General features: G+C 41.2%; 1 protein-coding gene across 12 annotated transcripts in view; it reads right to left on the bottom strand.

The window, feature by feature from the left end:
* Positions 1–25506, bottom strand: part of LOC106577626 (adhesion G protein-coupled receptor L3) — a 360961-nt gene that overhangs the window by 334852 nt on the left and 603 nt on the right. The gene's annotated exons all lie outside the window — the stretch shown is intronic.

Here is a 25506-nt window from a genome sequence, read left to right as displayed (position 1 = left end):
TTTTAAAAGACACAATCGAAATCAGATTCTGATCAAGGGAATGGATTGAGCCCCCTTGATTATATTACAAATGTGACCCACCACCTGGATTCAGTCCTATGTAGCAACATTTGAAATGGTATATTTTTTACTTTGGATAAAAGTAGAGACTCAGATAGAAAGTGGTATATCATACACTGCAGTTGAGGAACAATGGGAAAGTAATTATGCTTTGGAAGTTGATAAGCTTGTAACCCCACTTTTGAGAAAAGTGTTTTTTTTTTTTACACCTACTGGAGAGCTCTTCTTTGTCTACACCCATTCAGCATCGTTCACACCCTCTTAAGCCTTAGCCCCGCCCATCTCTTTAAGGATTCACATGTGAGGCAATGTGCTAAACAGAGTGAGTAGTGTAGTAAACAAACACAAACTAGTTCTTGGCCTATATCCTAATCTGACTTTGGTGAAGGTCATGTTGTTCTTCATATTACCGTCTCTGGTAAACACACACTATATCAAATCAAATGTAATGTTTATTTGTCACATGTACAGGATACAGACTGTGTAAATGGACAGTGAAATGGTTACTTGCATATTTGCATAGTAGCAATGTCAAAAACAGAAAGTGTCCAGATAATTATAAGATGATGCTTCTGCAGACACTAAATGGATGGGTCACGTGAAAGAAATGCTATAACCACCCCCCAGCCATATCTAGCTAAGTGGATGGATCACTATTATCTAGACATGTAAAATGTTCATGAAATACAATAGATGGCCGTAATCACCCCTAGACACACCTGGCTAACTTGATGGGTCATGTAATCATCAGGAGAAGTGGAGTCTTTTGTTTACACATGTAGCTAGCTAGCTAAACAATGGAGTGCTCAGAAAGTAGCCCATCACAACTTTTTCCAACTGATCTATCAAGAGCGCCTGCTAAATTCAGGGCATCAATGTTGTTGAGAAAAGCTTCCTGAAACAGGTCACAAATTTGCATTATTCTAATTAAAAATAAGCCTTCCACTCAATGATGGAGGCATAATTCAAAACATTTCAAACATGAATGGTACTAGGGCCTATTGGGCTTGATAGAAATTATTATATGTAATATTACCTTTCGGGCATTATGACACTACATTGTGGATTATCCCCTCTAAATGGACTGACACTGGCAAATCATACAGTCCCATATGGCACACTCCAGTGTAACTTGTTCCATCGTTATCAGTTGACCCCAACATACATTTTGAGCTCTATAGATATTTGAGAAGAGATATGCTTCAAAACGATGTATAACTTATGTATCAGCTCTCTAATTTGAGCTCAGTAGAGCTAATTATAAGGGTGGTATCCCTGATCAGCTGTTCAGAAGAAAAGAAAATCACCTCTGAAGTTTGTCAGTTTTGACCACGATGCTGTTTGCAAACTGCACGTCGCAGCTCAAGTGCTACTGTAGAAGACATGTCTGTTATTTGCCAAAACTTGTAGCTTGCTCATTTAACAGGATAATGTACTAGCTAGCTGATTAATGTACCCAAAAAATGTGGGTGTGTCTTTAGCTTGTTAGCTTGTCAGCTGACTGAACATTAGCTAGCCAAGGACTCATTTTAAAAAGTATACCTACACTTTGATTTTGACATTCTAATTGGGTTGGCTAGAAAACAAATAGCATTGTTCAGAGCATATCAATATTTTTGATGAAATGTTCATGTTTCTATGCTAATTAGCTAGCACGACAAGCGACTGATTTTGATAGAGCATGTCACAAAATGTGCATTTTGTAACATTTCCACATGAATATAGCACTTAATGCCTCTGATAATTATGTAGTACTAAATAAATAAAATTCCCTGAGGAGAGAAGAGAGAAAACAATCCAAGTGGAAGTTGTGTTAGGACTGCTCTTAACCAATTAAAAAAGGGTTTTATAAATTGATTGATGTTAGAGGATTGATCATTTATTCATCACTAACTAGGAAACTGATACACAAGTTCCCAATCCAACTGACAACTTAATTAAATTCTCTCTCTATGCTATACACATGCACTACATCAGGGATGGGCAACTTTGATGGGAGTGTGGCCACCAAAAAAACTGAACTCATGAGGGGCCACAGTGGCTCACAGGTCTGCATACCCACATATGCATTCAGAGCCGGCCGTAGCCTTTCGGGAGCCCGAAGTAAAATTAGACTAACTTATCTAAAAAATGTTAGCTGACATGAGAGAAAATATGCTGATGCACAACAACATTTTGAAATTGAACCTTGTGTATTCAACTGTTCTAACTCTCAACAGTAAGTTGAGACTGACTGAGCCCCCCCCCCCCCAAAAAGAAAAGAAAACAACAATTTGCGTGCCGCCATCCCTGCACTACATACTTAGGTTGGTATAACATTACATGAACTTTACACATGACATTTACTTGACCATTTGGTATTTCGCAGTCTTCATCTGTGTCCCAAATGGCACCCTATTCCCTATATAATGCACTACCAGAACCCTATGGGCCCTGGTCAAAAGCAGTGCATGATGAAAGAAAAAGGGTGCCATTTTGGACGCAATTATGACCTTAATACTCTAAAACCACCTTAGTGATAACTTGAAGGCTGCCATCTGTATTCCTTAGGCATGTGACACATTTAGCATTGTCCAGCATTGTACAGTAAGTATAGGAATAACTGTACATTGATATTTATGATATGGTGGATGAAACTAAAACCCATCTTCCCCCTCTTTGATCTGAAATGATTGGTCAGATTAAGAGGTCTCCATGGTTTGGGAGGCATAAATGCTAACCGTCATCCATTAATTTGTATGCGGATGCAGGTGCACTGGCTCATTATGGATTCAGGCCCCCAAAAAATGCAGCAAAGCTTCAATATTAATCTTCACCACAGAAAACATGTCACATTGTAAAATGCATGTAGACAAATGCATCACAATTTACAGAGTAGTAAATAGGTTGATATACTGGGGCTTCGTTGGACTATGTCAGTTTGATAGCTTCTGGGTACCTTTTAGGAACACCAGGAGGGTCATAAGAAAAGATAGGATTCCTTCAAATGCTAAATCGACATTTCAGGTATTAAACATGCAGCCAGCACTACGGCAGCATATAAATGAATTCACATCAATCTTTTTCACACTCACACCTTCGGTCAGGTTTCACATACAAAGACTTCTGTTTTGATTCATTCCTGGTGTGGGAGGAATAGGCGATTCAGAGTGGACTGATTTTAATAAGCCAATGCAACTGGCAAGTTTAATATAATTTGATCACACAACTACCATGCCTTATATAATATTTCCACACATAGTTTAACATTATCATACAAATAAGTTTTAACCGGTGAGAAAAAAAGTTACCCGTGTACGTGTCCTTGTAAGTAGTTTTTACTCTTTGGTAATAAGCATGTGATTACTCTGAATGACACCATTACTTCAGGTGAGTTGACTTCATCCAGATACTTCAAGAGTGCTATAGGGTTGGGGTCAATTCCATTTCAATTCAGGAAGTACACTCATTCCAATTCTCTTCAATACTTTTCAGTGAGGAAAATTGTAAATTTGAATTAGAGTTTGGTTCAATTTGAGTTCACTGGAATTATATACAGTACTCCTACAAGGGTTTTTCTTTATTTTTACTATTTTCTACATTGTAGAATAATAGTGAAGACATCAAAATTGTGAAATAACACATATGGAATCATGCAGTAACCAAAACTGTGTTCAACAAATCAAAATATATTTTATATTTGAGATTCTTCAAAGTAGCCACCCTTTGCCTTGATGACAGCTTTGCACTCTTGGCATTCTCTCAACCAGCTTCACCTGGAATGCTTTTCCTACAGTCTTGAAGGAGTTCCCACAATGCTGAACACTTGTTGGCTGCTTTTCCTTCACCCTGCGGTCCAACTCACCCCAAACCAACCATCTCAATTGGGTTGAGGCCAGGTGATTGTGGAAGGCTGGTCATCTGATGCAACACTCCAACACACTTCTTCTTGGTCAACTAGTCCTTACACAGCCTGGAGGTTATATGGATGGTCCTGGGAATCGAGCCCACTACCCTGGCATTAGAAGGTCCATACTCTACCAACTGAGCTACCAAGGACCATTTGAATTGAAATGGAATAGACCCCAGCCCTGGAGTGCAATAGAAATCCCACCAAAGGTAACCCTATTTCATCAGTAGGAGGGCTATTCTAAGACAATAGGTAAAAGGCAACGCTCAATAAATCTACAACACTCATCACATTTGATGAAAAGGACAAAGCTTCTATCCCTATAGATCTCTTTCAATCCATTTCTGCTGTTGTCATTGTTACAGTAGACCTTTGAGCAACAATTAAATAGAGGATGACAGTTCTGAATGCAATTTCTTATACATATTAAGTGATTAAGGAGGCAAGTCCATTTGTGAATGCTGCAGCACTCACACCTACAAAGCAAAGACATATTTAGAGAGTCAGGTATTTGGTGTGCGGTTTGAAATTTTAACACACACAAATCCCCCCAAACCCCCCCAGGGACAAGTTAACTAAGTGGCAAATTTAGGATGGAAGGGAAGTAGCAGATTATCGAAAAACTGCAGGCTCAGGGAAAGTCGACGAGCAAAGAAGTTTGACTGGGAGGGGGAAGAAACGGCATTGATCATGCTGGCTGGTGCTGAGCGCACGCCACACGATTGAGCTCTACCCTCGCCACCCTCACAGGCTTTTATTCAAATTGAATGCATATATTACTTGAATTAATGTGACGTGGCAATGGAACTCGGGTAAGAGGGCGGACGGGCTTTTTTTAATGTGTATTGTTTCCCGTATTTACCGGATGGACCACAAGAGCATAGCAGGTTTCATTGTAGGAGGAGTCATCTAATCAATGGGGGTCAAGTTGATTTAGAGTGATTTTATGGTCCATGATGGTCACATTCCCTACTTTCCCAGAGTGGAAGGGGGCGGTTTCTCTCTCTCTCTCTGACTCGAACCCATAAGTCTCCAACACATTGTCGGGTCGACAAGCCTATTGGAAGCGGCTATGACTATTCCATGACTTCAGCTTCTCACAAGCTGCTCTTTTCAAAACACCGCACACTCATCGGATGGGCACGAAATCCCCCACAATTCCATCCCGCTGAAAAGCCTTCCAATACCCCCTAGCCTCGCTCCCCTCTTCCCGACCGCATTTAGGGGCAAACTCCGCAAAGAGAAAGTAGCTGGAATTAATTTGATAATCCCTGTCATTATGAGGAGGAATAATGGGGCTATTAGAGGAAACAATGGATGGGTTAGCGAATGAGTGGGACGGCGGGATGAATGTACATCTTCGCTCACACTCACACCCTCCCACCCGGCTCACACACATTCCTGTCGTTGTGTGTGTGTGTGGGGGTGGGTGGCACAGATTCTCCTCCCTGTCTGACAAGGAGCGCTACATAGAAGATAAAGAAAAAAACACTACATGCCTCACAGGGCATCGCATGAGTGAGTGTGTGTTATTCTGTCTGTCTGCTTTTTTTTCTTTTTTTTTTAAAGCTCAAAACCTTTAAAAGCTCAATCTTTTCAGTTCAATATTTTGTACGGAGCCAACCATTGATGCAGAAGCACTTAACTTGTTAACTTGTACCACAATAACCCCTGCCATCTCACTACTGTGACCTTGCAATTGCCAGCCTTCTATATACAGCCGCGGCTACAAGAGTCAAATATGCCTTGTGTCACTTTCTGAAAGCAAACCTTGGGCCTTAAATGGCTCTTATGTTTTGTATCACGTAGCGTCCATCAATACGGACTCATTTGCTCTGTTGTTGACAAGCTTTTCGCCACAACCTCTCTGCCCGAGCTCTTTGTAGCCCTGGAGACCCGAAAGTGTTGAGTGAGGCGTGCCACAAGGACCTTTACTTTCCACAGCCGTTATTCTTTCATTTTCTGCCTTTCTTTTCTTCTTTTGACACATTCCTACCACAGACGGCCCTGGCAGACCAGCCTGTCTAATCTTAACAGTGTCACAACCCTGGTGTGACGACCCTCCCACTCAGTCTGCCAAATTCTCTCTTTTTGCCCTCGTTTTCCTTAATGGGGAAGACGGTGGGTGGAGCTGGGAGGGTCGTCAGTGAAAATGGGACACACCTGGTCCCGGGTGTGTCCTGGGATAAATACATCTTCTCCCCATTCATCGAGGAGACTCTCTCCATGCAGGCACACTGTTTAATGTTGGTTGTGGCATTTTTGGTGGCCGTTTTGTTTGCTTGTTTGCTTGCTTTGGCAACTTTCAACACTTCTCATTATCACCTCTATACACGCAACCACTCACTTACACTACTGATTATACACACACATACACCATTGTTAATTGTATATAGGTTACCTAAGTTAAGGAATAACAAAAATATTTATTATTGCTTATCGCCACATTGTCTACCTCTTTGTTACGGCTTACGAGCCTGTTCGTGACAACAGCACGATCACTCCTCTCCTGGAGAGCTTGAAAGCCAAGGCTCTCACACTGACAGCAGGGCCATTTTTGGTCTACGTGTGTGTATGTACAGTACCAGTCAAAAGTTTGGACACACCTACTCATTCAAGGGTTTTTTTACAGAATGTTTTTTTGTAGAATAATAGTGAAGACATCAAAACTATGAAATAACACATATGGAATCATGTAGTACCCAAAAAAGTATGAAACAAATCAAAATATTTTATATTTGACATTCTTCAAAGTAGCCACCCTTTGCCTTGATGACAGCTTTGCACACTCAGCATTCTCTCAACCAGATTCACCTGGAATGCTTTCCCAACAGTCTTGAAGGAGTTCCCACATATGCTGAGCACTTGTTTCCTTCACTCTGTGGTACAACTCATCCCATGCTGGTTAATTAAGTGTGCCTTGAATTCTAAATAAATCACATACATTGTCACCAGCAAAGCACCCCCACACCATCACACCTCCTCCATGCTTCATGGTGGGAACCACACATGCAGAGATCATCCATTCATCTACTCTGCATCTCACAAAGACATGCCGGTTGGAACCAAAAATCTCAAATTTGGACTCAGACCAAAAGGACAGATGTGTCAGTTCGTAGCTCATGTTTCTTGGCCCAAGAAAGTCTCTTCTTATTGGTGTCCTTTAGTAGTGGTTTCTTTACAGGAATTTGACGGTGAAGGCCTGATTCACACAGTCTCCTCTGAACAGTTGATGTTGAGATGTCTATTACTTGAACTCTGAAGCATTTATTTGGTCTGCAATTTCTGAGGCTGGTAACTCTTATCCTCTGCAGCAGAGGTAACTCTGGGTCTTCCTTTCCTGTGGCGGTCCTCATGAGAACCAGTTACATCATAGTGCTTGATGGTTTTTGCGACTGCACCTGAATAAACGTAAGTTTTTGATAATTTCCAAATTGACTGACCTTAAAGGACTGTCATTTCTCTTTGCTTATTTGAGCTGTTCTTGCCATAATATGGACTTAGCCCTATTTGGAAAAATGACCATCTTCTGTGTACCCCCACCTTGTCATAACAACTGCTCAAACACATTAAGAAGGAAATTCCACAAATTAACAAGGCACACCTATTAATTTAAATTCATTCCAGGTGACTACCTCATGAAGCAGGTTGAGAGAACGCGAAGTGTGCAAAGCTGTCAAGGCAAAGAGTGGCTACTTTGAAGAATCTCAAATATAAAACTTTTTTGGTTATTACATCATTCCATGTGTGTCATTTCATAGTTTATGTCTTCACTATTATTCTACAATGTAGAAAAGAGTAAAAATAAAGAAAAACCCTGGAATGAGTTGATGTGTCCAAACTTTTGACTGGTACTGTATGTATGTGTGTGTCAGTTATAGTTTTGTGCTTTTCTATTCATTGTTTTATTTCTATTTTTTTTGTTTCAGTTAGTTCAGACTTGATTTAGTTCATATTTAGTTTGAGTTTTATAAAATGTATATTTATTTTTATATTATTTCGTTTGTTTTTAGTGTTAGGGTCAGAAAGCAGCCTTATGCGTTTGTTTCTGTGATGTCACTTCCCGCCACAAGGGGGCAGTAAAACATGGTGATGGTCATGTCATAGGTTTGGTTAGGTTTAAATTATGAATCAATTTTAATGCGACTTGGATTTAAAAGGATAATCGGCGTCCGACTCAGATTGACATTTCTGTCGCACCGTTTAAAGCTATGACCAGCTCTGGTTGTTGATTACGGTATTCTCTTGCCTGTTCGGGTAATAGCTTGATAGCCTTGACTGTTTTTGCCACATTGTCAGTTACAACAAGTAAGATCTTCTCCCTTTGGTATGTACCATGCATCAAATGTGCAGTCAATTACCTCTGGTGTGTGGATGCTAAATCTGATGTAGGTTGAGCAACACATGCTGTGCCTTGTTGGAGGACGGTTGATAGAAGCAGACTGATATGCCCACAAAAACAAAGCAGTCAGTCCTTTTTTGCCACACAGTGTCATTTATTTATACCTCTTTCAGAATCTCAACTTTATAGGTGTCTATAACCACTTGCAAGAATATATCTCTATACATACACACTCATTTGAATTAGGTTGCCATGTTTCTACTCTTTTCATGCTGCAGTTGGTTGTCCTGACATGCACCTACTAATCGTTGGTGGATGTCTCACTTTGTATTTATCTGATTATCTGTGTGCGCTGTTCAGATGAACTTTGAGGTTAGTTGGGTTCTCACTGTTCCACTCACGCTACCATCTGCTGACACCAGATTTGCTTTTCTCCTTTCCAGCAATGTACTCAAAACAATCCCATACAGGGCTTTCTCTTTTGCTGCCGCCATGGTTCACGCCTATAGACAGACAGGTTAGCTGACAACGTCACGAAAACGATGCACACGATTCAATGGGGCAGAAGTCTATTGTTGTGATTCTGGATGGCCAGATAGCTAGCAACAATTACAAGATGCTGCCATGTCGGGAATCGTAAATGGATCATTTCAGCTAGTTTTATCTTGTTAATATTTTGTTTCTGGAGGTGTTGACTCATGTCATTTCTATGCTAATAAGGGAAACATTTGCTAGCTAGCTAACAACTGTAACAATGTACAGAATTTGAGACAAGTGCTCATAGTGCTCAACGTATTTGTTTTCAAGAAACATTGGAGATGAAATATAGTTCACGGTGTCTAAGCCAACCCCGTCTAAGCCGAATCCAAGCCAAGCCCGTCTGTTTTGCCCCATAGTTGCGCACCTGTCGGTTTTATTGCTAAACAACCAACCAGTATATGGTTCACACTTGCCCTTGGATTTCTTCCCTATTAGCTACTGATAGTGATGCACAAGCTAGGCCCATTTAAAACGTTGCCATCTACTGGCAGCATTTATCCACCAGATTCAGATGCTCGAAAACCCTATAAGAAAAAAAGCTTTAAAAAAGAACCCATTTGATTTTTGCCCTAAAACAAAAACTAAAAATAACTTATTTTAGTTAGATTTGCAGTCAAAGAAACTAAGCTGAAACTTGTTTTCCTTCATTTAACTAATTACTTTTTTTATTTTACTATAATAGTGAGCGTCAGGGCAAGTAGTCTAACTGTTGTTTCCTTGGCATCTGTAATTCTGTCATATTCTACTTGATGGTATGCAAGGATTTAGCCAAACCTGGCTATTTGTATCCATAAAATATATGATTGATGCTACACTACCATTTCTAAAGCCTTTATTCTAGGTAGAATCACATATCTCCAACAATGCAAACGGTAGCCGCATACAATCTGTAGGGAATGAAGGCCAATTTTTACATGCCCAAGTCGTCAATCATTCATTTAGCCCCTCAAGCCAACCAGCAACCCAAAAATCTATTCCAACACCAACTCTGGCAATGACAAAATTGGCTGAAAATTCCAACCAAATTTGGTGTGACGTAAGTGTTATTTTGGTTTGTCTGGAAAGCGTTGAAAGGGAGAGGGCAAAAAAAACACAATTACCAGGTGCTGCTGGCTTCTCCTCCCTTCCTGTAATTGTTTTTCTGGATTCGATAAAGAAACTAATTTCCCCTCATTAAACACAATGTACATGGAGACAGAAGGCAGTCAGTACAGAAGCCACAATGAACAAATGGCTTTTGATTCCAGAACAGATGATTGTACATGCAGGCGTCGAAATTAATATTAATTTCACCCCCCGAATCCAATTTGTACATGTACCTGAGTAATAAGCTGCATATAGTGTTACATGAGCTATGTTCAGCACACACACAGGCAAGGGAAAATAAATTGGGTAGATATTCCACCAGTTACTGATAAACCCAGTTCAAGGTTCAACCTACTTAATAGCTTACCTTACTGTAAAAGGAAAGTTGTAGAACTGAATGCGTTCAACCGAAATGTATCTTCCACATTTAACCCAAGCCCTCCGTACTTCAAGCAGCAATATTGTTTTAGCGTTGAATGTGATGTATAGAAAGCTTCCATTGGCTTAGTTCGAAGACTACTCCTATTTAGATAGATCACCTCACCCTAAAGCTATCAACTCATTAGAGATCTGAAAAGAATGAAGGCCTAGCCTGTAGCAAGGGGAAGATGAGTGCATGTTTAACGTTTTTTTGTCACGTGCACAAGTACACTGAAATGCCATTCTTGCAAGCTCCAAACCCCAAAATGCAGTAATCAATATAAATGTAGCATTAAAATAACATAAGGTAGAACAAAAAAAATAGGAACACAAGAAAGTTCAGGGTCAGTTCCAATATCATATTTACAATGTGCAGGGACACTGGAGTGATAAAGGTAGATATGTATAGGAGCAAGGTGACTAGTCATTAGCAGCATAAACAAAGATTGTATGCGAGTGTGTGTGTGTGTAGATTTGTGTGTGTTGGAGTGTCAGTGTGCAGACTCCTGTGAGTGTGCATAGAGACGGTGCAAAAATAAAAATAAAATACAAAAAGGTCAACTCAGTCTGTGTAGCCATTCTGTTAGCTATTTAGCAGTCTTATGGCTTGGGGATAGAAGTTGTTCAGGAGCCTGTTGGTGTCAGACTTGATGCACCGATACCGTTTGCAGAGAGAATAGTCTATGGCTTGGATGGCTGGAGTCTTTAACGATTATCCGGTCCTTCCTTTCACACTGCCTGATATAAAGGTCCTGGATGGCAGGGAGCTCGGCCCCAGTGATGTACTGGGCTGTCCGCACCACCCTCTGTAGCGCCATGCGATCAAGGGAGGTGTTTAAATACCAAGCAGTGATGCAGCCAGTCAATATGCTCTCAATGGTGCAGCTGTAGAACTTTGAGGATTTGTGGGTCCATGCCAAACCTTCTCAACCTCCTGAGGGGGAAGAGGCGCTGTCGTGCTTTCTTCACAACTGTGTGCGTGACTGGACCATTTTTAAGTCCGTAGTGATTTGGACATCGGCCGCCCATTTCATGTAGTCCAAGATCAGCTCCTTGGTCTTACTGATGTTGGAGGGAGAGGTTGTTGTCCCGTCACCACACGGCCAGGTCACTGACCTCCTCCCTGTGGTTATCTCATCGTCACCGGTGATCAGGCCTACCACTGTCATGTCAGCAAACGTGATGATGGCGTTGGAGTCATGTGTAGCCACACAATCTCGGGTGAACAGGGAGTACAGAGGACTGTTGAGGGTCAGCGTCGCAGAAGTAATATTGCCTACCCTCATCACCTGGGGTCGGCCCCTCAGGAAGTCCAGGATCCAGTTGCAGAGGGAGGTGTTCAGTCTCAGGGTCCTAAGCTTGGTGACGAGCTTGGTGGGGACATTGGATGTTGAATGCTGAGCTGTAGCCTACTCACATAGATATTATTCTTATCTAGGTGGGTGAGGGCAGAGTAGACTGCAATTGAGATTGCATCGTCTATGGATCGATTGGGGCTGTATGCAAATTGGAGTGGGGCTACAGTGTCTGGAATGATGGCGATGTGGGCCATAACCAGCCTTTCAAAGCACTTTATGATTACAGATGTGAGCACTACAGGGCGGTAGTCATTGGCATGAAGAGTTCTTGGGAACAGGAATTATTAGTCATTTTAAAACATGGGGATTACAGACTTGGACAAGGAGAGGTTGAAAATTACTTTGAATATGCCAGCCAGCTGATCTGCGCATGCTCTGAGAATAGACCATTAGAACAGCCTCGGAGAGCAAAATCACCTAGTCCTCTGGGGTCCCACACACACACGTTATTGTCGAAGCGTGCAATAAATGCATCGAGCTCATCTGGAAGAGAGGCATCGTTGGGCAGATAATGGCTGGGTCCTCTGGACTGTAGCTCCTGCCACATTCGGCGGAGCCTGTGTAGTATGATTCCACCTTATTCCTATATTGTCCTTTCGCTCGTATCATCACTGCGGAGGTTGTAGCGGAACTTCTTGTACTTGTTCCTGTCCTCGGGCGTAGCCTCAGCTTTGTCTGCGGTAGCTCTGTCTTAGTTTCAAATCAAATGTTATTAGTCACATGCACTGAATACAACAGGTTGACCTTACATTGAAATGCTTACTTACGAGCCGCAAACCAACAATGCAGTTTAAAAAAAACACATAAGAAATAAAATTAAACAAGTAATTAAAGAGCAGCAGTAAAATAACAAATCAAGACTATATACCGGGGGGTACCGGTACATTTAGTCATTTTAGTCATATATACAGGGGGGTACCGGTACATTTAGTCAATGTGCGGGGGCACCGGTTAATTGAGATAATATATACATATAGGTAGAGTTATTAAAGTGACTAGGCATAGATGAAGGGGGGGGGGGGGGGGGGGGGGGGCAATGCAAATAGTCTGCAAGTAGCCATTTGATTAGGTGTTCAGGAGTCTTATGGCTTGGGGTTAGAAGCAGTTTAGAAGCCTTTTGTACCTAAAGTTGGCACTACGGTACCGCTTGCCGTGTGGTCTAACAGTCTATGACTAGGGTGGCTGGAGTCTTTGACCCAGTGATGGACTGGGCCGTTCGCACTACCCTCTGTAGTGCCTTGCGGTCGGAGGCCGAGAAGTTGCCATACCAGGCAGTGATACAACCAATTAGGATGCTCTCGATGGTGCAGCTGTAGAACCTATTGAGGATCTGAGGTCCCATGCCAAATCTTTTCTCCTGAGGGGGAATAGGTTTTGTCGTGCCCTTTTCGATTGTCTTGGTGTGCTTGGGCTACATTAGTTTGTTGGTGATGTGGACACCAAGGAACTTGAAGCTCTCAACCTGCTTCACTGCAGCTCCGTCGATGAGAATGGGGGCGTGCTCGGTCCTCTGTAGTCCACAATCATCTCCTTTGTCTTGATCACATTAATGGAGAGGTTGTTGACCTGGCACCACACGGCCAGGTCTCTGACCTCCTCCCTATATGCTGTCTCGTTGTTGATCAGGCCTACCACTGTTGTGGCATCAGTAAACTTAATGACGGTGTTGGTGTCATGCCTGGCCGTGCAGTCATGAGTGAACAGAGATTACATGAGGGGACTGAGCACGCATGTGTTGAGGATCAGCGTGGCGGATGTGTTGTTATCTACCCTTACCACCTGTGGGGCGGCCCGTCAGGAAGTCCAGGATCCAGTTGCAAAGGGAGGTGTTTAGTCCCAGGGTCAGCTTATTGATGAGCTTTGAGGGCACTATGGTGTTGAACACTGAGCTGTAGTCAATGAATGGCATTCTCACATAGGTGTTCCTTTTGTCCAGGTGGGTTAGGGCAGTGTGGAGTGCAATAGAGATTTCATCATCTATGGATCTGGTGGGGCGGTATGCAAATTGGAGTGTGTCTCAGGTTTCTGGGATAATGGTGTTGATGTGAGCCATGACCAGCCTTTTGAAGCACTTTATGGCTACAAACGTGAGTGCTACGGGTCGGTAGTTGTTTAGGCAGGTTACCTTAATGTTCTTGGTGGTCTGCTTAAAACATGTTGGTCGTACAGTCTCAGACAGGGAGAGGTTGAAAATGTCAGTGAAGGCTCTTGCCAGTTGGTCAGCGCATGCTCGCAGTATACGTCCTGGTAATCCATCTGGCCCTGCGGCCTTGTGAATGTTGACCTGTTTAAAAGGTCTTACATTGGCTGTGGAGAGCGTGATCACAGTCGTCCAGAACAGCTGGTGCGCTCATGCATGTTTCAGTGTTCGAAGCGAGTATATAAGTAGTTTAGCTCGTCAGGTAGGCTTGTGTCACTGGGCAGCTCTCTGCCATGCTTCCCTTTGTAGTCTAATGGTTTGCAAGCCCTGCCACATCTGATGAGCGTCAGAGCCGGTGTAGTACGATTCGATCTTAGTGCAGTATTGACACTTTGCCTTTGATGGTTCTTAGGAGGCCATAGCAAGAATTCTTAGAAGCTTCCGGGTTAGAGTCCTGCTCCTTGAAAGCAGCAGCTCTAGCCTTTAGCTCAGTGCAGATGTTGCCTGTAATCCATGGCATGTACGTACGGTCACTGAAGGGACTACGTCTTCGATGCACTTATTGATGAAGGCAATGACTGACGTGGTGTACTCCTCAATGCTATCGGAGGAATCATATTGTAACATATTGTCATGACTGTCCTGATCAGGTCAGGGTACAGGAGACCACCACCCTACAGATTATCTCCCAAACCCCCAACAGAGGAGGAGAGATCTAGGGGTCTGAAGATGTGGGGGGTTTTATGACACCTCACACCCATAATAAACCTTAGGCCACTGAGAAATTCCTTTGTCCTCTCACTATGGAGAACTGGCCTCAGAACATTAAACATGCAATAAAGGGACTTTGGAACAATGGTTTCCGTCAGCCACAATGGTGGTCATGACGAGAGGTGGAATATCAAAATGTATGTAACTTTTGAATTGTTATTAAAGGTTAAGAGATGACGTTATTATGAAAACATTGTACCTTTAAGAGTTTTCCCAGTATATGCCTGATGTTTATACATTGTACGTTGTGTGGAAAATATCCAAATCAAAGAGAATGTTATGGTAAAGATGAGATGTGAAGGTAGTGTCTAAAATAGGATTTTAGTCAAATCTAGGCCTTGCCCCTTAACTTGGTCCGCCCAGAGAATTGCCCTAAAGGCGGTTACGCCCACTTCTGACCCAAGGGTATAAGACAGGAGAGTGAAGAATTAACATAGGAGACTAATTGACTCCAAGCTGCAGCGAAGGTCTAACAAAGTCAACGAACCCCAAAACGAAACACAAGGTTGAAGACAAAGAAATATTTTTCTACACGAGCTACGGACGAGTAGCTGTGTCTAAGCGGGTGAATTCAAGCCGAACCACCCAGCCTCCACTCTCCATTGAATCGTGGTATATACACCGTTCGAGTCCGAAGCTGTGAGCTCTGAGCTACAGAGCTGTCTGTCCTCAGAAGACCCCTTTCAGATCAATGGCGAGGGATCAGACCACTTAGCCAAGAAGGACACTGACATCGTGAGGACAACCAGAGAGTTGCGCCGGAGAAGTGCGTCATTGAGAAGCCTAAACGACACACGTGGAGCTTCCCACCTGAGACCTCCAACACGTAATTACATCATTATATTCTGACCCATAAGAGCGGCAGTTCGGGGCAAGGCTAGTTTTAAATAAGCATGGCTGACAAATGAACCCAAATGTATATTTCTCTCGTGTACTTTCTTGGTTTCTTTCTCTTTTAAATCCCCATTTTGGGTAACACGCGCCATAGTGTGTTGGCCCGTTATACTAAGTCCTAATCAATAGCTAGACTGTGTTTTGTGTATGTGTATTTTTATCATCATTTTAGCTTGCTAGTAAATAAATAGTCAACTAAGATTGGTGTGGTAAACTCATTGGTGAAGCCCGGGTCCGTGCAGATTCCCGGATTATGCGACGTTCAGAATGAGACTGTAGAGGAAATTGATTAATTTAGCGACTGTTGTAAAATCGATATTCTGATATCCTTTGAGTTAATTTGGGAAATAGAAACTCAATCAAAATACTGTTCCCATGGTGCCCCAGGTTGATGAGTTAATAATTGCTTGATTCATTGCTTAATTCATTTAATCACGCAATTATAAACCGTTAATCATTCGATGAGCAACAGTCGTCACATTAACTAATACAACGTCACGACAATATTCAAGTCTGTGCTAGCAAAACAGTCCTGTAGCTTAGCATCTGCTTCATCTGACCACTTTTTTATTGATCTAGTCACTGGTGCTTCCTGCTTTAATTTTAAGCAAGAATCAGGAGGATAGAATTATAGTCAGATTTGCCAAATGGAGGGTGAAGGAAAGCTTTGTATGAGTCTCTGTCTGTGGAGTAAAGGGGGTCCTGAGTCTTTTTCCCTCTGGTTGCACATTTAACATGCTGATAGAAATTTGGTAAAACAGATTTAAGTCCCTGGATACTAGGAGCTCCGCCTCTGGGCAAGCGTTTTCTTGTTTGCTTATGGCGGAATACAACTCATTCAATGCTGTATTTGTACCACCCTCGGTTTGTGGTGGTATGTAAACAGCTACAAAAAATACAGATGAAAACTCTAGGTAGATAGTGTGGTCTACAGCTTATCATGAGATACTCTACCTCAGGCGAGCATTAGCTCGAGACTTCCTTAGATATCGTGCACCACCTGTTATTTACAAAAATACATATTCCGCAGCCCCTTGTCTTACCAGACGCCGCTGTTCTATCCTGCCGGTGCAGTGTATAACCAGCCAGCTGTATGTTGATATTGTCACCGTTCAGCCACGTCGCCGTGAAGCATAAGATATTACAGTTTTGAATGTCCTATTGGTAGTTTAATCTTCCACGTAGGTCATCAATGGTATTGTCCAAAGACTGCACATTTGCTAGCAGAATGGAAGGAAGTGGGGGTTTATTCGATCGCCTATGAATTCTCACAAGGCAGTCCACCCTACAGACCCTTTTTCTCTGCCTCCTCTTCACGCAAATCATGGGGATGTGGGCCTGTTCCCGAGAAAGTAGTATATCGTTCGCGTCAGCCTCATCAGACACGTTAAAGGAAAAAAAGGATTCTGTCAGTCCGTGGTGAGTAATCTCAGCCATGATGTTCAAAAGTTATTTTTGGTCATAAGACGGTAGCGGCAACATTACGCACAAAACAAGTACAAAAATAAATTACAAACAAAGCAAATAAACTAACTTTTTTTTAATATACGCCGCTATCTTACACAGTTTAACGCCAACCTCTGTTAATTCAGGGCTTTTGATTGGGGAAGCAGGAAACCTTCACTGTGGGAACAACGTCACTGTTGCATTTCCTTATGAAGCCGTTGACAGAGGTGGTTTCCATTTCTCAACGGAGTTGGTCACAGGCACTTCCCGTTTGAACTTCTGCTGTGCTGTCTGCCGTGTGTGTGTACTGTAATTTACAGGTATCTAAAATACCCCTCCATAGCCGCTAGCCTTGGGTAAACTACAGTAAAACATAAAGTAATAGCCGAGGCTTTATTTGCTTAAATCACTGAACAAAACAGACGCTTAGAGACATGCTTGTAATCGAGCCCGGCATCTATTTTCTTAATGCACACATTTTTTGCTCATTTGCATAGTTAATTGTTTAATTCTAGCATTTTAATCAATTTCTTCACTTTAGACAATTCCTTTAGAACCAGCGTTTGTTTGAAACAGGTGTTTATTTGCTGAAATATGTGCCATTGCCCGGCTGTAAGAAAGGGACAGACAGCTATTTGAGACTGCGTTTTAATTGAAGTTTTACGGTATTCAAATCGATACAAGGCCTGTACTTTTAACTCCTGTAAAAGCCTTCACCTACAGTAGAGGAGCGATGAAGTCATATCTTATACTAGAGGTCGACTGATTAGGACTTTTCCACGCAGATACTGATACCGATTATTGGAGTACCAAAAAAAGACGATACCGATTAAAATCAGCCAATTTTTTATATACAGTGCCTTGCGAAAGTATTCGGCCCCCTTGAACTTTGACCTTTTGCCATATTTCAGGCTTCAAACAAAGATATAAAACTGTAATTTTTTGTGAAGAATCAACAACAAGTGGGACACGATCATGAAGTGGAACGAAATTTATTGGATATTTCAAACTTTTTTAACAAATAAAAAACTAAAATATTGGGCGTGCAAAATTATTCAGCCCCCTTAAGTTAATACTTTGTAGCGCCACCTTTTGCTGCGATTACAGCTGTAAGTCGCTTGGGGTATTTCTCTATCAGTTTTGCACATCGAGAGACTGAAATTTTTGCCCATTCCTCCTTGCAAAACAGCTCGAGCTCAGTGAGGTTGGATGGAGAGCGTTTGTGAACAGCAGTTTTCAGTTCTTTCCACAGATTCTCGATTGGATTCAGGTCTGGACTTTGACTTGGCCATTCTAACACCTGGATATGTTTATTTGTGAACCATTCCATTGTAGATTTTGCTTTATGTTTTGGATCATTGTCTTGTTGGAAGACAAATCTCCGTCCCAGTCTCAGGTCTTTTGCAGACTCCATCAGGTTTTCTTCCAGAATGGTCCTGTATTTGGCTCCATCCATCTTCCCATCAATTTTAACCATCTTCCCTGCCCCTGCTGAAGAAAAGCAGGCCCAAACCATGATGCTGCCACCACCACCATGTTTGACAGTGGGGATGGTGTGTTCAGGGTGATGAGCTGTGTTGCTTTTACGCCAAACATAACGTTTTGCATTGTTGCCAAAAAGTTTGATTTTGGTTTCATCTGACCAGAGCACCTTCTTCCACATGTTTGTGTCTCCCAGGTGGCTAGTGGCAAACTTTAAACGACACTTTTTATAGATAGCTTTAAGAAATGGCTTTCTTCTTGCCACTCTTCCATAAAGGCCAGATTTGTGCAGTATACGACTGATTGTTGTCCTATGGACAGAGTCTCCCACCTCAGCTGTAGATCTCTGCAGTTCATCCAGAGTGATCATGGGCCTCTTGGCTGCATCTCTGATCAGTCTTCTCCTTGTATGAGCTGAAAGTTTAGAGGGACGGCCGGGTCTTCGTAGATTTGCAGTGGTCTGATACTCCTTCCATTTCAATATTATCGCTTGCACAGTGCTCCTTGGGATGTTTAAAGCTTGGGAAATCTTTTTGTATCCAAATCCGGCTTTAAACTTCTCCACAACAGTATCTCGGACCTGCCTGGTGTGTTCCTTGTTCTTCATGATGCTCTCTGCGCTTTAAAACGGACCTCTGAGACTATCACAGAGCAGGTGCATTTATACGGAGACTTGATTACACACAGGTGGATTCTATTTATCATCAGTCATTTAGGTCAACATTGGATCATTCAGAGATCCTCACTGAACTTCTGGAGAGAGTTTGCTGCACTGAAAGTAAAGGGGCTGAATAATTTTGCACGGCCAATTTTTCAGTTTTTTATTTGTTAAAAAAGTTTGAAATATCCAATACATTTCGTTCCACTTCATGATTGTGTCCCACTTGTTGTTGATTCTTCACAAAAAATTACAGTTTTATATCTTTATGTTTGAAGCCTGAAATGTGGCAAAAGGTCGAAAAGTTCAAGGGGGCCGAATACTTTCGCAAGGCACTGTATATGACAATTACAACAATACTGAATTAACACTTATTTTAACTTAATATAATACATAAATAAAATCTATTTAGTCTCAAATAAATAATGAAACATGTTCAATTTAGTTTAAATAATGCAAAAACACAGTGTTGGAGAAGAAAGTAAAAGTGCAATATGTGCCATGTAAAAAAGCTAACGTTTAAGTTCTTTGCTCAGAACATGAGAACATATGAAAGCTGGTGGTTCCTTTTAACATGAGTCTTCAATATTCCCAGTTAAGTAGTATTAGGTTGTAGTTATTATAGGAATTTATAGGACTATTTCTCTCTATACCATTTGTATTTCATATACCTTTGACTATTGGATGTTCTTATAGGCACTATAGTATTGCCAGCCTAATCTCGGGAGTTGATAGGCTTGAAGTCATAAACCAGCGCTGTGCTTCAATCATTGCGAAGAGCTGCTGGCAAACACAGGAAAGTGTTGTTTGAATGAATGCTTACGAGCCTGCTGCTGCCTACCACCACTCAGACTGCTCTATCAAATCATAGACTTAATTATAATAAAACACACAGAAATGAGCCTTAGGTCATTAATATGGTCAAATCTGAAAACTAGAATTTCGAAAACAAAACGTTTATTCTTTCAGTGAAATACGGAACCGTTCTGTATTTTATCGAACAGGTGGCAACCCTAAGTCTAAATATTGCTGTTACATTGCACAACCTTCAATGTTCTGTCATAATTATGTACAATTCTGGCAAATTAATTACGGTCTTTGTTAGGAAGAAAGGGTCTTCACACAGTTCACAACGAGCCGGGTGGCCCAAACTGCTGCATATACCCTGACTCTGCTTACACTGAACGCAAGAGAAGTGACAATTTCCCTAGTTAATATTGCCTGCTAACATGACTTTCTTTTAACTAAATATGCAGTCTTAAAAAAATATACTTGTGTATTGATTGAAAGGCATTGATGTTTATGGTTAGGTACATTGGTGCTATGATTGTGCTTTTTTCGCGAATGCGCTTTTGTTAAATCACCACCCGTTTGGCAAAGTAGGTTGTGATTCGATGATAAATTAACAGGCACCGCATTTATTATACGCAACACAGGACAAGCTAGTTAAACTAGTAATATCATCAACCATGTGTAGTTAACTAGTGATTATGTTAAGATTGATTGTTTTTTTATAAGATAAGTTTAATGCTAGCTAGCAACTTACCTTGGCTCCTTGCTGCACTCGCGTAACAAGTGGTCAGCCTGCCACGCAGTCTCCTTGTGGAATGCAATGTAATCGGCCATAATCGGCATCCAAAAATGCCGATTGCCGATTGTTATGAAAACTTGAAAAAGCGGCCCTAATTGACTGGCCATGCCGATTAAAATCAGTCGACCTCTATCCTATACAGTTAACCTGATTAAGAGAATTGAAGAGATCATGTCTCGAGTCATACTGTACTAGCAAATTTGATACCACCTGCTGCGTAATGTCCAAAAAGCTAAATCAAGTCACATATCGAATCGACTTCAGGGAAACAAAAAAAATCTAATAAAACGGAAAAACTAAAAGAGCACAGCCTCTGAGAATGAAATGGTGGCCTTTATGGAAGTAGTTAGGATTGGTTTTGTTGAAACCAGTGTTTTGACTGAGGGCACCAAATTATCCCGTATCATAAAACATTTATGCCATTAGCTGGAATGTGGGGCAGCTTATAGAAGGGATGGCTTAAATCATGAGAGTAACACACACAATGCTGAATAAAGACCTCCAACCTTCACTGCCCCACAGCGCAAGTGGAGCTGGCAAGAGCCATTCATAGTTTGCACCTCTGTCACGTCATGCCATTGTTATGAACGTTCTCAAACCGCTCTGTCGGCGGCGTCATAGTGGTGCCCAAAAGTCGTGATCAGCCCAATCATTCTGGACGGAAGCTAACGACTGTTTAGTCTAAATTACATAAGTGTCCTGGAAACGCAAGGACATTGCTAAAGTAGGCAAATATTTAGTTGGAAACAACTTTGCAATCATTATCATGTCGTCAAATTCCAAGTTTAGACAGGTGGCAATGTCGTCATTAGCTAGCAAAATTCGTCAAAAATAGCAAGCAATGCTAAAGTGAGCTAGCTAAAATCTGGTGGTCTCCCCTCAATCAAAACTAGCTAGATTACACTGCATCTAAAGTCAATCTGGCAACATCAAAACGACAAAAGGTTGTCCTACTAACCATTTGCCTCCTTTCAAAATGGCATTTATTTCCAAGCCAATATAATGCACTTCTGAAGAAATGTTCCCTATTTTAGGCGACCAAAAGTGTTGACAAATTCACTTACAGTATATGTGTATTAAAGTAGTAAAAAGTTAAGTATTTGGTCAAATATTCATAGCACGCAATGACTACAAGCTTGTGACAAATTTGTTGGATGCATTTGCTGTTTGTTTTGGTTGTTTCCAAGTATTTTGTTCCCAGTAGAAATGAATGGTAAATAATCTATCTGTATCATTTCAAATACAAAGTGAAGGAGTACAGAGCCAAAACACTTGTCACCGTCCTAATTCTTTTGGAGCTCACTGTATGTCAGCCAGGTTAAGAAATATTACCAGTTATGCCTTTGTCAGAGAAAGATCTCAGGAAAAACATATTTGTCAAGACAACAAAACAATAAAGGGAAAGAAGCCTTGAAAAAAAAATGAAAAAAAATCTGACAAGAACACAATACACATAAATTGTACAGATTGACAACGAATGTAACTAGGTGAAAACAATGTACACAATAAACATCTCCCAGCTAGGAAACACACTGGAGGTATAAGGGAGTGTTGTTTGCCTTCACAAACCCTTTATAAGGACCTTTATAATGCTTCACAAACCATTCATAAGCAAATGCCATGCTAAACAGTAAAAAAAGGTATTTAACGTTGGCAATGCACCAGATTAAAAGCTATCTGCCTGGCTTGTAAACACTGGTGGGACCACCTTGCAAGAATTAAACATTGAGAACCATCCACCGCGTCATTGATTCAAATAACTGCTTATTAAACCCAATTAAATAATTTGTTCCACATTTGATCATTTAGGCCTAGATGTCAAAAAAAATAAGCAGTTTGATCAGAACATTCATCTATATGTACAGTATAGCCCAGTTTGATTGAATTCCAGCCCATAATGAATAAAGTGTGATTTCATGATTAGAAAAAACAGCTACTAGGCCTTAGAACACCTAAAGCAGTAATGACCGTAAGGTAAGGTTACCACTGATTGTTTTCCCAAGCCAGATGGCACACACAGGTAGACCCCTGCACCAGCTATGAGGTGCTATATGCCTCCCTCTTCATCAACTACCCTATTCTTTTTCTTGATATTCTGGCAGTAAAAGGTAGTTTACAGACAGAGCAACTCTTGCTCCCAGGATTATCAATTTTCCCAGACATATTCACTTTACTGCATAAGCGGTTGGCTAAAACGAATTAGGCCAGCCATCCAGGATGCACTGCAATGGTACTGCACCACAACAAGAGGAAAAGCGAGGTCAGCATCTAGCAATATAGTCAAAAGTGATATCTGTCAGACATACACCGTTGGGACACTGCCCACAGCTGTGGAGCAAATATTATCAGGAACGACGTGGCATTGGATGAGCAAAGACAAGATACACTGAAAGTAAACTACAGGTTGACATCCAATTAGACAAAAAGCAAAGCATGAACTGGCCTCTCGTTTTTTCCTCTAGGGGGAGGATGTCAAGGTCTTCACCGTCTGAGGTAGATGGCTGGTTTAGTTTTGTTATGGGCATGTTTACCATACACCCACCACATTGAAGATATTGCTGTAATCACGTGTCACCACCTTGAGAGCACTTCACAGACGATGAGATGGAAAGTCAGAGACAAACAAGTGTTAGCTAGTAGGCCTAATACACCTTGGTGAGGAACTGACAAGAAGGATGCAAAACTTTGACAAATAAATGAATGTTGCAGACTCTGATCTTAATTGGAATGTTTTATGTCACACACACACACACACACACACACACACACACACACACACACAGAATAGCCAGTCATTCATGTTAGTCCATTTCCTTTCATATCTAAAATGGCATTGAGGACAAAATAGCACATTTATATTGAAATGTGACAGAAGAGAAGTTGAAAAGTTCTGAAATTTAAATATATCGTAGAAATTATTTATCAATACACCCAGTCACTACAAAAGATACAGGTCACTCAGGGATTCCACCATGAGGTTAATCGTGACTTTAAAACAGTTAGAGTTTAATGGCTGTGATAGGAGAAAACGGATGGGTGGATGGAACATTGTAATTACTTCAGAATACTAACCTAAATGACAGAGTGAAAAGAATGAAGCCTGTAGCAAATCAGAATATTGCAAAACACTCATCCTGTTTGCAACAAGGCACTAAAGTAATACTGCAAAAAAATGTGGCAAAGCAATTCACTTTTTGTTCTGAATACAAAGTGTTGTATTGGATTTGCCCCAAACATATTACTTAGTACCACTCTCCATATTTTCAAGCATAGTGGTGGTGGTATCATGTTATGTGTATGCTTGTATTCGTTAAGGACTGGGGAGTTTTTCAGGATAAAAAGTAAATGGAATGGAGCTAAGCAAAAGCAAAATCCTAAAGGAAAACCTAGTTCTGTCTGCCTTCCACCAGACACTGGGAGATGAATTCACCTTTCAGCAAGACACCCTAAAACACAATGCAAAATCTACACTAGAGTTGCTTACCAATAACATAGTGAATGTTCCTGTGTAGCCGAGTTACAGTTTTAACTGAAATCTGCTTGAGAATCTATGGCAAGACCTGAAAATGATTGTTAATGATTGCTTGACAATCAACTTGACAGAGCTTGAAGAATTTGTAAAAGAATAATGGGCAAATGTTACACAAGTCAGATGTGGAAAGCTCTTCAAGTCTCACCCACAAAGACATGCAGCTGTAATTGCGGCCAAATGTGATTCTAACGTATTGATTCAGGGGGTTGAATACTTATCTAATCAAGATAGTGTTGTATTTTTCATGATTTTTTTTACAAACGTTCGATTTTTTCTTCGACCTTGATATTAGAGTATTTTGTGTAGAATCGTTAACAAAGATAAATTACAATTAAATCCATTTTAATCCAACTTTGTAAAACAACAAAATGTGTTGGGGGGGTGTGAATACTTTATGAAAAAAAACTGTATATAGATAGCTAAACATTAAATGAGTAAATAAGTGTGAACGCGTATGGCTTACGTCAGTGGACTACTGGGGTGTCGCAGATATGGCAGTCTTGTGTGCAAAGGAATGAGACTGAAACATACAACTAACCAATTCTGGTGGCTCATGCTAGCCTATATTTAATTTCTCGTGCGACGCACGACATTCCAGACGGTCCCCTCAGGTCTGTTAGTGCGTCAGTTCTCATAACTTGCATGCTGGCACTCAAAATTGACAATATTATACATGTGGAAAAACATCAATTTTCATTCTATTCCAGAAATTGCCGTTCATCCGTGACCCTATACACAGTTTTTCCTTGAACATCCTACTGTATACAACCACTGTTTCAAGCACCCATTGTAAAACGGACTGAACTGTTTAAGGGTACCCTACACAAACTTCATTCATCACCAACGTCATATTGGACTAAGTAACGCATTATTTTAACATCTTCTGAAAGCTGGGTTGTGAATAGAGAAACAGACAAACGCACGTTTCCGGTGCATAGTGCCAACCATTCCCTTTATAATAAACCATACCACAAACTATTTCAAATGTGCACATTGTTTCCCTAATTTGGATAGGACGCGCTCATTAAGTGACGCTCTTTAAATCACCGCAACTGACACCAGAAAGTATTGATATCTTGACAAGGCAATTAATTGCGAACTGCGTAACCAATGAATACCAACCGTGACACACCGTCGCCAAGTTTATTTAACAATGAAGTCTTAAATATAACAGCGTATAACTCATTAGCCTACACATTACATCCAACACAGGCAAATATTGTATATACGAGAAACTGCAGGTAGGCTAAATGAAGTGCATATGCGAACCAAAATATAGATGAAGATGCAGGCAAAA

This window comes from Salmo salar, chromosome 18 (assembly GCF_965601325.2).
Source record: "Salmo salar chromosome 18, fSalSal1, whole genome shotgun sequence".
NCBI classification, from domain to species: domain Eukaryota; kingdom Metazoa; phylum Chordata; class Actinopteri; order Salmoniformes; family Salmonidae; genus Salmo; species Salmo salar.
This window is presented reverse-complemented; position numbering and strand designations above follow the sequence as displayed.